Source organism: Amphibalanus amphitrite, unplaced genomic scaffold, assembly GCF_019059575.1.
Source record: "Amphibalanus amphitrite isolate SeventyFive unplaced genomic scaffold, NRLGWU_Aamphi_draft 000166F_arrow, whole genome shotgun sequence".
NCBI classification, from domain to species: Eukaryota; Metazoa; Arthropoda; class Thecostraca; order Balanomorpha; family Balanidae; genus Amphibalanus; species Amphibalanus amphitrite.
In genome coordinates, this window is record NW_024881661.1 from 383009 (window position 1) to 396915 (window position 13907).

General features: G+C 42.5%; 1 long non-coding RNA gene across 1 annotated transcript; it reads right to left on the minus strand.

Moving 5' to 3' along the window:
• Positions 1 to 6090: 6090 nt before the first annotated feature.
• On the minus strand, positions 6091 to 13048 carry LOC122383531. The gene is made up of 2 exons (XR_006256857.1): positions 12828 to 13048; positions 6091 to 6134 (listed from the first exon to the last, which is right to left on the minus strand). It is a non-coding gene; the product is annotated as an uncharacterized LOC122383531 (long non-coding RNA).
• Between the last annotated feature and the right edge of the window lie 859 nt (positions 13049 to 13907).

Genomic DNA, 13907 nt, shown 5'->3' on the forward strand with positions numbered 1-13907 from the left:
CGGGCAACACGCTAGCTTCATCAGGGGCCAAACGCGAGGGGGGTCGTACCAACCCCCCCCCCCCTTGTGCCGTCGAAGGACTCAAAACGGCCTGTGCCGGCGAGGGTTAATAGTTAGGAGGTTCAAACTTGCACACCATGTGTAAAATTGATGAGAAAATAGTCATACAAAATTTCGCGGCGCTACGCGCCGCGGTTTTCCCGCTGTTAGCGAAAAACCTCAGGGGGGGGGGGGCGGATAACCGCCCCCCGTCGCGACGGGGGGCGACCGACCCGCGCACCGATGCGTCGGTGCGCAGGTTAACCCGCACATGACTGGGGGGGGGGCTCCACAGATCCCCCTCCTATTTTTCGGCAATAGCTTCCAGACCGTTTGAACTATCAACACGAAACTTGCGGTACCTTCAGCGGCATCAATTTGACACCTTGTGTTGGAATTTCCCATTTCTAGCTACCATATGTCGGCCGAAAATAACGTAAGAGTGACGTCATTTCGGCTGATTTACATGCAAAGCATTGAACTACTGCAGTCCCTCTCAAGACCTCCGTTTTTTAAGCTAGAACTAATTTATTTACATGGGTGGAGTAAAGACAAACGTAGCTATCGAACTGCTATCTCTGATTTTTAAAATGTTCCTAATTTAGAAAAAATATACAAATACATTTTTAATATTAATCTATTTTATTTATACATTTTGATTTGTTTGAAAAATTGACTTTTAGAAAAAAGGAAATTATGTAATAAAACACCCAATTATGACCAACAATAGAAAGCTTGAGCCTAATATATTTAAAAATGGCCAAGGTATACGCTGTAAAGTAAAAACATCACAATTATAGATTTGCAAATACATTTTTTCATTGCGTTTCTGACATTGTACAGCAATATTAATAGCACTATCGTGTTCCTGAGCTTAAATTGCATTCGATAGACACCTTTTTAGTTGATTTTTGTTAATTTGACATTTGTTGACCTGAAAGTGACCTGACCTCAGCTAAATTCAGTTGAAAATAACCTCAAATGACGCAGTTTTCGACATTCGGGCACTGTTTTCGAAATATATGAGCAAAATGGATCATAAAACATAAGTCACATGACCGATACCTACATGATACAAAATTTTCTTGACCAAGGATGACCTGACCTTGACCTGAAAAATTTGCATTACATGTTTGTTGCCATCCGGATATCTGTGGAATATATCAGCGAGTTCGTAAACCAAAACTGAGCCTGATCCGACGTGTTAGCCGGCGGCCAAAGTCTAAATGGTGAATAACCCAAAATGAGCTGTCCTGTGACGTCATTGGTGACCTCGAGGTAAATTAAATTAGGTTTCGCTCGACAGTTTTTTCCAGGGTAATCAGCCGCAGTTTCGAAATATATAAGTTACAGGCAAAAAAAAAATATGTAAAAAATATAAATTTATACAAATATATAAAAATATAAAAATTATCGGCACTTTTGCTTGTTCACTATTTAGGCTCTAACCGCCGGCTGACCAGTCCAATCAGGCTCATTGTTGGTTTACGCACTCCTTGATATATGAATTCAGGGACGCGGAAACTAGTTTGAAGTTGTGGGGGCATGGGTCATGGCTCTGTGGCGGAGTCCTATTCCGGGGACAAAACCAAGGTACCCCAAATTAAATTTTATCTTCGGATTTAGGCCACTTCATTTCGCAAAATGTCGAATAACGCAATCAAATAAATTTGAATAAAAACGTAAAAAATACTGAAATTACTGCGGACTTCACCTCTGCGCCGTCGAAGGGGCATTCAGATGCATCATTAGCCCTTTAAAAATCGAAAACTGCAGACTTTGAAATTAAATATTTCTGAATTAAAACATTTCTCGTTGTGAGTGCCCAAATCGAATTGCAGGCTAGGGACTCCAATTTGGCTATCTCAACTCAAAACTAATATTAGTTGGGATGGTCACTTTATCCAACAGCATGGAGGGGAGGGCAGCTTGGGTCCCCAAAACAAACTACCTCATTTTTATTTTCGCATTTTGGCCACTTCATTTTGAAAAATAACAAAATTACATTTTTAAGCTTAAACAAAAACAAAATATTTAGCGAAAATATACAGTAGAGTTGTGGGGGCGGCGTCGCCCCCCCCCCCAGCCTTTAACCCGCGCCCGGCTGGGGGTCCTGGAATTCCACGCCCTGCTGGGGGGGGGGGTGTTTGAACACCCCCCTTTTAACTCGGCTCCTGGGCCACGTAGCGATACGCGGAAGGCGGCGTTCGAAAGAGCGCCAAAAATAATGACGAAATCACTTCGGTCACTTTTTTGGTCAGGTCAAAGGTCAGGTCACCAGAGGTCATTGAAGGCAAAATTTCGCCGATTTTCAGGTCGAATGTCGACAATTTCCAGGAAGCCAACGCATAACTCGGGAAGCAATAGAGCTACAGCGCCGCGGAAAAGCGCATTTGATAGCCCTATCAACGCCCTTTCTGAGTAATACTCTCAGATTTGACCTAACTTCAACGGTTTTGCCTGCAGGGGGCAAAAACTGCAAAAATAGCCGATTTTTTTCGGAAACAGTTCTTCTGCAATAACTTTTGACCCAAGCCTTGTACGAGCTTACTTTTACCGGCATCGTGTTCCTCTCGTCAAGACGCATCGAATGAACTGTAACTTGACCTTGAAAAGTCAACTTGAAAATTTGACCTCAGGTCAAGGTCATGACCTGACCGGAAAAGGGTCATGTTGCATATCAGTCGATCCGTATCGTCGAGCTGAACACATCTAAGGCGTTTTCACCGCTCTAGCATGCCTCTATCAAAAGTTATTTGCGAAAAACTGTTAGACACCATTCGTGACCTGAGATGACCTAAGGGGCATAAATAGGGGTCACGGACACCATTTTCATGTTCAGTGTGTCTAAACCATTTGTAATTCAGTGTTTGAAAGTGTTTATAATGTCTTTCGTCTAAAAGAGGCGCATTTCAATTTTCTTCCGTTGACTTATAATGGGGAGGTCGCAAAATTGACCTGACCTTAGGTCACCGATATCAAAATTCCGAGATATACATTTTATAGATACTGTTACCCTTATCAATCACTGAGAGTTTCAAAGCAATCGGTCACTCAGTGTAGCTATGGCAGACATTGAAACTTTTTATGAGGTGAGGTCACTTCAAGTGACCTGGTGACCTGACCTTGAATGACCTTGGTCTGAAATTTTAACAACTTGTGTAGAATTGATGTATAATAAGGTGTACCAAAAACGGCTGCGCTCCGTCCCGCCGTTTTTGAGATATTCGCGAAAAACCACAAAGGGGGTGTTCAAACACACCCCCCCCCAGCAGGGCGCGGGTTAACCTGCGCCCTGGTGGGGTCTGCTTATAACGCGACCTGGGGGGGGGGCTTTTTTTTGCCCCCTCGTATCTCCGAAACTACTGGGCGGATCCGCAAAATTCAAACGGCGTTTGAAAGCCCTGTCACATTTGTCGAGTGAAATCCAATTTCATTCACCTCGGGGTCATCGATGACGTCACAGGTCAGGTCATAGATAAAATGTTTTGCCGGTCACGGGTCTTCTAGGGAATGCGCTATAACACCGAGTAGAACGCATTTTGTCGAAAATCAGCGATAGGGCGTCAGTTGCCTAGTACATATGATGCTATTAGAGGTCACTGATAATACCAGGTCAGGTCACAGGTCAGGTCACCAAAGGTCAGCACACGAACCCAACTTTACTAAGGTTGTGCAATGCATGTTTTATGGCCAATTTTTCATTTCCAACTTAATGGTATTGGTTATAAGACCAAAAGGCACGGTTTAGGTCACTTTCTGGTGGAGGTCAGATCAAGGTCAGGTCAAAAAAGGTCAAATGGGAGAGCACAGAGCAAAGCTTTCAATAATGGCCACCAGGTGGCAGCAAGGGCGTTACTGCCGATCCATTTGCTGTCACGGCCGGGGCCGGGTATCACAGAGCGCTGCCAACGCTGTTGGCGCTTTTGGTTTCATACTTGTTGCACACTACCATAGTGTTGGAGATATAGGGGTAGTGTGTGACAAGTATGAAATCAAGGCAGCGCTCCGTGGAACACGGCCCGGGCTGCGTCCGCCCGGGTCGCCCGCGGTCACCCAAGTCCCAGCAATTATCGCGCCTCAGGCTGATATGCAACTGGCTGCTGCTGATGTCCAGCTGCTGGCAGACCAGCTTCAGGCTCATGCCGCCATGCCATCAAATGAACCCAAAGCTTTCAATCATTTGATAGAAAACTACCAAATGAACCCTTCCGTAACTCGACTCTTACTCAGAGCAAAAGTCACATCGCAAGGTCAGGTCACTGCCGAGGCGAAAGCCGAAACCAGAGGCACGCATTCATCCAATATTCTCGCTTCTAACGTCAGAAAAGAAACTATGCGAACAGATATGACGAAAAATAGATGTGCGGATAATTTCGTTACACCCTGTAGGAGTTCCTTTAGACCATGCCCGTATCCTGTAACCAGCTGCAGACAGTACTCGTTCGTTTCTATTCATGCCAATGAACTCATGACTTATGAGCGTCACTGCGCGATGGCGAATACAACACATAGCTTTTGAAGCAGTGTATGATAGTCATCAGCGGTGTATTGAACTGACATCGAAACATAGCAGAGTACCTACTAGCTAAACCACTTCGACAAGGCAAGCTCCAAAACTCAAAAGCATTCAATATCACCGATTACCAAATAACATACAGCTTTCAAGCAATGCACTGTGCACCAGCATACACATGTAGCCCTCCAATGCACCATTCACAAATGTAGGCATGTACAATAAACATGAGACGGTGAAGCTCAGTCTGCTAATGCTAACGTCCCAGAGCGCGCACATCCCCGCCACCTGCATGAGCGATTTCTGCAGGCTACAGACGAGACACACAGAACGGAATATGTCTGAAAGAACAGGTATGTAACCGGCATCGATTTGCCCCCTAAGAAACGAGTAAGTCTTGATCAGAGGCCTGTTTCACTAAAAACTTGCAATTGCAAGTGTTTGAGCTTTACAATTCATAAGTATTTTTGCAAACTATGTAAAATCGGATTTCACTAAACTTCATCACCAGCGGCACCTCCGATAAAAAGAGTTAGTAAATAAACTTGTAAACAGTAAAATTGTTTTTAATCAAGAACTATAACATGTTACAGATATTGCTTCTTTTTATCAAACTATGTCTAGTATTCATGTCAGAAATTGCATGAATAAATTAAAAATAATGATGCTGTTTCTGAATGGTACAAATGATAGTTCACAATATCTTATTATTGAAAGAAAATAGCACGCAAAACATTTGACAGCAGAAGACTGTTGAATGCAATTATGGCGCGCGAATGACAAAACATGACGATATTTATTTATTGCTCGTAGCTGGTTCGTAGGGATTGTGCTAAGTAAAAAAGAGCATATAATGACTCAGCATATCATATTTGTTTCAAATAATTGATTGCTTTGCATCATTGCACAAAAAGTAATAAAATTCCCAACGCAGGGGCCACTGGAATTTCGAGTTTGTAAGTACAACGTTTTCTTCCAAGTTTTTGGTCTTCGTGAAACAGAAAGTTTGCGATTTCGATGTTTCTTACAAACTTTTTTTTTGTAAAAAAGTTGGTAAATTTGAAACTCAAAATTCATGCCCGAAGGTTTCGTGAAATCCAAATTTCAAGTGTTGGTAATTATTTCTTTTAAACTCAAGTTTTTTCTTTGTAATTACACACTTTATTTGTTAGTGAAACAGGCCTCAGACCAGTCATACGCCCGACATGGATATGATCCCTCGTGATAGCGAGCGACTGAGTGCGTTCGGCGGGAGAGAGCTGGGACTTCACTTTAACGTCGATTTGCGTTGATATCCAGTGGACAGCGTCGAGCACGGCGTCCTCCGTGGAATGACACGGACGATACGCGTACTGGTGCGGAGACAAGGAACGCTGGTGTTATGACACGTACATCACGACAGGCTAACAGATCTTGGACATTGAACCCTGCCTGGTGCTGATATTGACAGCACCATCAGATAGCCCCGCAGTGGTGCAGCACACCCCCCTTCAGTGTCGCACTCCTCATAAGCAGCAACGTTAGGTGGAGGTGGAGCACTCTTCTCCATTTCCTCTGCCTGTTGAGCCCATTCTTGTACCTGTGAAAACAATAAAATTTGTATTAACTGCTTCATACATACTGAATACAGCCTGACAAGGCATGAGATAGACCATTATCAGAAACTTTATGCACATCTTTTATTACCACTGGTTGGTTCTGGGCAATTAACATCTGCCAAAAGGTGAAAACACTTTAGATTGAACATACAATTTGCCCAGTTAAGTATACTTTTGTGACTTGTCTGTGAGTTGTGAGAAGAAAAAAAAACTTTCAAAAAAACAAACTGAGAAGTGATCCCCTTACATCTGCCATCCAAATCACAAAACAGAGAATCTCCTATCCTGTCTGGATCTGACAGCGTCTGCCCATTGCTCAAATGTCAATAACGATAAACAGTTAGATAAATAGTGTCACAAGGCACAAACCTATTAATCTTATCTGCAGGTAAAGGACAGCATCTAAGCTGCTCTGTAGTTGTTTGCACTGACCAAGCTGTCCAACAGCTGGCCATGTTCATTTTCCTTGCGCCTAGCCTTGCCTACGAATTGCTGAAGCAGTTGAAGCTGGTGCTTTGCCCTGAGTAACAGATGGAATAACCCCCTTCTTCAGCCTCTTCTGCTGTTGTCTGGCCCTTGACAATGCACGTCATTGTTTATAGCACTGTGAAGTGTGTTTTCTTGCCTTAAACTTTGATGGATCATGAAGTATACGTACCTCACCTATGATGTTGATGTAAGATGTCTACGAAGCATGCAATAATTTGTACAAATAAAGGTACCGTAAACGGGGGTGACTTTGCCATGTTTTCAACTTTAGACGCTTGTATTCTTTACACTTCTTAACTTGTTGGGATGACTCTATGTTCAAAACACGGATGAAGATTAGCTCTTTTGGTTTTGCTATTATCGTATTTATATCTTGCCTAAAAATATAATTTTTTAAGGAAAATGAGTCGTGGCAAAGTTAAACTGAAAAAGGGGTGACTTTGCCACTATGTCAAAAAATGGTTTTTTAACGCTTGCAAATGATTTTAAAGTATTTTTGTTCCATTGTATGGGGGAGGCCAACCATCTTTAATTGTTTAATAGGAAAAAAAATAACCTTCGCCCCAGTGGGGGGGGGGGGGGGCATATATTACCACCCTGTCGCGTTTTTTTTCTCGTATAAATAAAAAACCGCGGCGCATAGCGCCACGCCGCTTGGGGTAGCTTTTGGTACATCAATTTTGGACAATGTGTGAAATTTTTGACCCCAGGTCATGTCAGGTCAGGTCACTAGGTCAAGTTAACTGACCAAGCCTAAAAAAGTTTGCAATCATGTCCAGCCTGCAGTGTTTGTCAGAGAGGTTTCAAACTTGGTGGATTACATGATGTTATGGATGCCTACAATTTGTATATCTCGGATTTTTTATATGCGTAACCTAAGGTCAGGTCAGTGGCGTGACCTTTCCATTATAAGTCAATGGAGAAAAACGAAAATGCCTCTAGATCGGTGTGTACGCATAGGAACAGTCCAAATATTTCAGGATAACAATGATTTGGACCATCCGTGACGACCAAGGTGTCTTTTTTGCTGATAGCCTCTTGAAAGGTCATCCGAGGTCATTTGAGGCTACAAACAGTTTTTTGCCAATAACTCTCGATTGGAAAGAGATAGAACGCTGGGGTTGGCCTCATTGTGTTTGTCTTGCCGAGACGCATCGACTGATATGCAACATGACCTTTTCCGGTCAGGTCATGACCTTGACCTGAGGTCAAATTTTGAAGTTGACCTTTCAAGGTCAAATTATAGCTCATTCGACGCGTCTCGGCGAGAGGAACACGATTCTGGCATTAGAAATGACCTAACTTTTTTTAGTCAAAAGTTATTGTCGAAAAACACTTTTCTAAAAAACAGCTGTTTTTGGAGTTTTTGCCCTCTGGAGGCTAAACCGTTGACCTGAGGTCATTTTTGATGATAATTATATCAAAAGACGAGTTCAAAAGCTATCGATTGCTTTTCCCAGCGTTTTTCTAGCTATCATAGTTCCTGAGATAATGGCATGTTTTCTGAAAAATATAATGGCAATTCGCAAATTTTGACCTTTGATGACCTCTGGTGACCCCAATATTGCTCTAAGATGAAAAATGACTGAAATACTTTCAAACGTCGCATCAAGAGCTATCGACTGCTTTTTACGGCGTCTTTCTAGCCCTCTTAGTTTTTTAGTTAGAGGTGGGTGGTAACATATGCCCCCCCCCCCCCCCCACTAGGGCGAAGTTGGCGGAGACCGCCACTGGGGCGCGGGTTAAGCAATTCAAAGTTTTTTGCTCTTAATGATGTACAAAAAAGGAGAGATACATTACTTTTATAATACATTATATTTGTTGAAAATTATTGACATTGATAGTAAATAGAAACTGAAAAATGGTTTAGAATAGATAAATAAGCAAAAATATGATTGTATCGGTACTCTAGGACCGCGCCACATTCCTCCAGCGGCATTGAGAGGAACAGAAAGAAGACGTTCTTGCGGCAAATTACCGGCACCCTTATTATCAGCGTTTTGATCTATGAAATGATACCGATTTCTTCAGCTAGTCTTACTGGCAAACTTCGGAGTTGTAGATGATCATGCAACTGTGCTGAAAAGTTGGGCCCAGCTTCATCCATTTTTTTAGTTTGGTAATTTTTGCCTTTCTATACTCCCACTGTGCATTCCTGTGCTAATTTTAAACGTATAAACTCTCACTTTTTTAAAAACCAGTTTGGAGGTCAAAATGATGCTACATTAAAAATTATTTTGAATTGCATTGTATAAGTATTCAATTTTTGCATAAATAACATGGTGGCAAAGTCACCCCATGTGGCCTGCTATTCACTTGGAAAAATCGCCACCAAAAATTTTAGCTAAGTGAAGTAACAAATGCCAGTTTTGTTGGATATGCTAACTTAACCCGCGCCCTGCTGGGGGGGGGTGTTTGAACACCCCCCCCCTTGTGGTTTTTCGCGAATATCTCAAAAACGGCGGCGCGGAGCGCCGCCGTTTTTGGTACACCTTATCATGCATCAATTCTACATATGTTGTGAAAATTTCAGACCAAGGTCATTCAAGGTCAGGTCACCAGGTCACTTGAAGTGACCTCACCTCATAAAAAGTTTCAATGTCTGTCATAGCTACACCGAGTGACCGATCGCTTTGAAACTTTCAGCGATTGCTAAGAGCAATAGCATGTACAAAATGTATATCTCAGAATTTTGATATCGATGACCTAAGGTCAGGTCAATTTTGCGACCTCCCCATTATAAGTCAATGGGAGAAAATTGAAATGCGTCTCTTTTGGACGAAAGACATTATAAACACTCCCAAACACTGAATTACAAGTGGTTTAGACACACTGAACATGAAAATGGTGTCCGTGACCCCTGTTTATGCCCTGAGGTCATCTTAGGTCACGAATGGTATCTAACAGTTTTTCGCAAATAACTTTTGATAGAGGCATGCTAGAGCGATGAAAACACCTTAGATGTGTTCAGCTCGACGATACGGATCGACTGATATGCAACATGACCCTTTCCGGTCAGGTCATGACCTTGACCTGAGGTCAAATTTTCAAGTTGACCTTTCAAGGTCAAGTTATAGTTCATTCGATGCGTCTTGACGAGAGGAACACGATGCCGGTAAAAGTAAGCTCGTACAATGTTTGGGTCAAAAGTAATTGCAGAAAAACTGTTTCCGAAAAAATCGGCTATTTTTGCAGTTTTTGCCCCCTGCAGGCAAAACCGTTGACGCTAGGTGAAATCTGAGAAGATTACTCAGAAAGGGCGTTAATAGGGCTATCGAATGCGCTTTTCCGCGGCGCTGTAGCTCTATTGGTTCCCGAGTTATGCGTTGGCTTCTTGGAAATTTTCGACATTCGACCTGGAAATCGGCGAAATTTTGCCTTCAATGACCTCTGGTGACCTGACCTTTGACCTGACCAAAAAATTGACCGAAGTGATTTCCTCATTATTTTTGACGCTCTTTCGAACGCCGCCTTCCGCGTATCGCCACGTGGCCCAGGAGCCGAGTTAGAAGGGGGGGTGTTCAAACACCCCCCCCCCCAGCAGGGCGTGGAAATCCAGGACCCCCAGCCGGGCGCGGGTTAACAGCCTTGTCATGATCAACCATACCAAGCTTCAGCATTGCAGGTTGTCTAAGACATGGCTAGATAATAAAAAGTTTGGAACTCTTCAAATTTGACCATTTCAATGACTCCAATAAAATGGATCACAGTTACACTGTAAACTCATTTTGACAAGGGGTTGTCGTACAACGACGAGCGTTTGTCAAAAATACTAATAAAGGTTATGTCGAACGACGAATATCTTGTCAAAGTTGGTTGAATCAACAGGGCAAATATAAGTACCGGCCCCAGCACCTAGTCGAACATTCATAAAATTGACGAGGATTATGGAGGCTATTGTGAAAACTACCAAAGTCTTATTCGTAATATGGAACATAGATTTGCTTATGATTTGTAATTTATATCCTTGTCGAAAGAACCAGCTACACCATTGCAACAATACTGATACATACTTATGTGATCTATGTCCTTGTCGAAGGTATCAGCTACACCTTTGCAACACGGACTTAGTTACGCTAGTTAGACGTGTTAGTAGTAACATACACAAAGCTGTTACTTGTTATATAGGTGGCGCCAAAAACGTTTCCGGCCGTTTCATTTTGAAAGTTTCAGTTGCGCACCAACCGCCGTGCAGTGATGTGGCCTCCTGCGCACTTCCGTGAAAATGGTAGGTGGTAACAGTGTTCGGTCGTTTTTGTCATTTTTTAATTAAATGTATGTCTTCCAACTGATAGTAATGCAGATTGAATCAGAGAAATTTGCTGAATAAGGGCGTGATGTATGGAAGTAAGCACAATGTGTTCTGCTCCAGGCCATATTGTTCTGCATATGCTATAATATAGCGATGCTTTCTTTCAGGCTTTCATCAGGAGTGAAAGCTCCAGCTTGCAAGCAAGGGTCGCTACACTGAAGACAGCAAACTGCAGAAACTCAAGAAGTCTAAAAATGAAAAAGCACCTGAATTCCAAGGAGCTAATGAATTTGAATGCCCCTTAGATTCGAATGGGTTTGCCCCTTAAAATTCGTGTTCTGCAGACCTAGAAATAACACATTTCCGAATCAAGGCATTCCTCGATGTTGCGAGTCTCCTAACCATTTATTGCGAGGCAGAGAACCCAAGTTGACTATCTTAACTCAAACCTAATGCATGTAAACGTGTGATTCTACCGTGTACTCGTAAGTGATGACGCTCATTGCCTTTTCGCATGCGTTATTGCCCTTGCCCCTTGGGTCATCAGTGTCATCACCGTTGTGTGTGTAATGTGTATATACCATTTTAAATACATGACCTACTTTCAGTAATGCTGTTTTGCTGTAATAATGAGACTGCAGAGCGGCGACCTGCGATTTGTGGAGAAAACTGACGAATACAAGGGAGGTCTTTGTAAAACGTTACAAGCCTGAGACTGGTAGATTGCTTACAAGTACAGGTTTGCTGCACGTAGACATTACTATGCTAACTAAGATTTGCATTGATTTGACTTAACAAGTACACAGCTCAGCCCTGTTAAATGCAAACATGCGCAGGTCTTTACCTAGTAGCCGCATGATTATAACTAGGAACACAGTCGTTCACACAACAATGACAAAGCAAACTTTGGTAGCTAGTCTAACGAACTACATGTGAGTGGGTTGTAAGAACAACTCGATAGGCGTTATCACAAGTGTATTCGCGGCCATTGGGGCGACGTAAGAAAAGAAGAAAACAACTGGCCCCAAGAACTTTAAATTATCAGTTAGCATGCCCCTTTTCCTTGATCTGTAGAGAATCCACCATTAATTGCTAGAGAAAATTGCATTTAAAATCTTCCATTTATGCTTTTTTCATCGTTTGCACAATATGCTCTTTTACTAAGCTAGAAACACTAATTAGAAATAGTTCCCGCATCATCGTCAAGAACAATAGGGAAGGCTTGAAGTGAATACAATAATCTAAACGGTTTTGTAATCTATGTGAAGAAACTTCTAAAATTGCCTGTAGAAATATTGAAGGCAAAAGTTCAACTTTTTCACAAAACTGATGTCTATAAACCTATTCAACGTGTGACAACTCAGCCGGTATTTCGTCGCCTACAGCCCAGCTTTCCCTAGTGACCGATAGAGGCGCTGCTATCGATGTCCGCCCGTGCCGCCTAACGTACCATGACAAACAATAGGGTCGTTCGATGACATGGCAAAGGGTGCGGGGATTTGCGCTAAATAATTTTCCTTGTAAAAGTAACAAACGTTTGTTGAAATGAGTTTACAGTGTAGGTATTTAGTGGTAACTTACCTATCAGTGTTAGTTATATTGGGAGGCCCATCAATTACCTTTCATTTGTGCATAAAACATAACTACATTCCTCGTAAAATATCATGGGAGATCTCCCTAAGGCATTTTTCGAGAAGCATGGCAAAGTCACCCGGCGAGGCAAAGTCACCCCCGTTTACGGTAGTTGTATAATTCTAAGATTAAATGATTGTTGACCTCTGTAGCATTTAGGACATGAATATACCATGAAAAGCAGACCCATTTTTCGTTTGATACTTATGGTGGTAGCCGGTAGGTGACTTCCCAGTTCCCCGGGTGGCGAATGATATGGTATATCTTAGATACAAAGCTGCGCATGACCATAAAAACTTACCGTAGGCAGTATATTCCAAAAAATCATCGTCGGTGAAATGCTTCCGACACACAATCAAGTGTTTGGTGGGATGAAATCCGTTGCAGCCTGAGCCAAGCCTGAGCCATACCTATCTTCCTCGGCCTCTTGTCGCGAGAAAATACAAACCCACCATTCTCCGAGCAGCCATAGACACAACACTGGGCCATTTTCTTCCAAATTTAGGTATTATGACACATGTGACTCACACTTCCTCAATATTTCACCCACTTTCACCGCACGACACGGCTCCGAACGGCACCGGCGCAAATTGAATCAGCAGGAACGCCTACAGTGACACCTGGCGGCCAAAGTTCCGTGTTATCTCCCATTTCAAAGTTGATAGTTTTGCATAAAATGGCTATTGATTCGATGCAACTCGTCACGGGGAGTCTAATGGTGGTCTTTTTTAGCGCTACGACATCTAAAATTGCTATAAATTGTGTTTGAAAATTTGACGCCATCAATTTTGAGCAGCTTTTCGCTATAATTTGGCCAAAAAAGTGGTATCGATCTCAAGTTTGGTATGTGGATAGAAAACGCTAGGGACTATTACATATATTCCGATTTTTTCGAAATTCAAAAACTTTTTGGATTTTTTGGCTGATATATTCAAAAAATGATTTTTTTTTATTTTTGGGAGTCACAATCCTTTCAAAAATCTGAGATAGCAGTTTTGTAGCCCTCTTAATTCTACACCTTTTTATGTCCGGAACATTTTTTCAGTATCTCTAAAGCTGTAGGCCTGACAGCTCTTCCCGCGAAACCTTTTTTGGGTCGAAAATGGCAGAAATGGCGTCACTTCGACGTCATTAGCGGTCAACCTATCATAGCCTTTGGAAAAAAATTGTCACAATGTGCAAAAGCTATTCGCGGGAGGGTACTGAAAGCTTGGTGACGATCGGCGCAGCGGTTCTGGAGATATATCGAAAAAAACTAAAGGGGGGGGGGCAAAAAAATGTCCCCCACCGCCTGGAAGGTTAATGCATGAGAGCAACATCAAATCACTGGTTTGAACGCTTGAAACCACGAAAAGACTGCAAACGCGCGGATGGCGCGGCT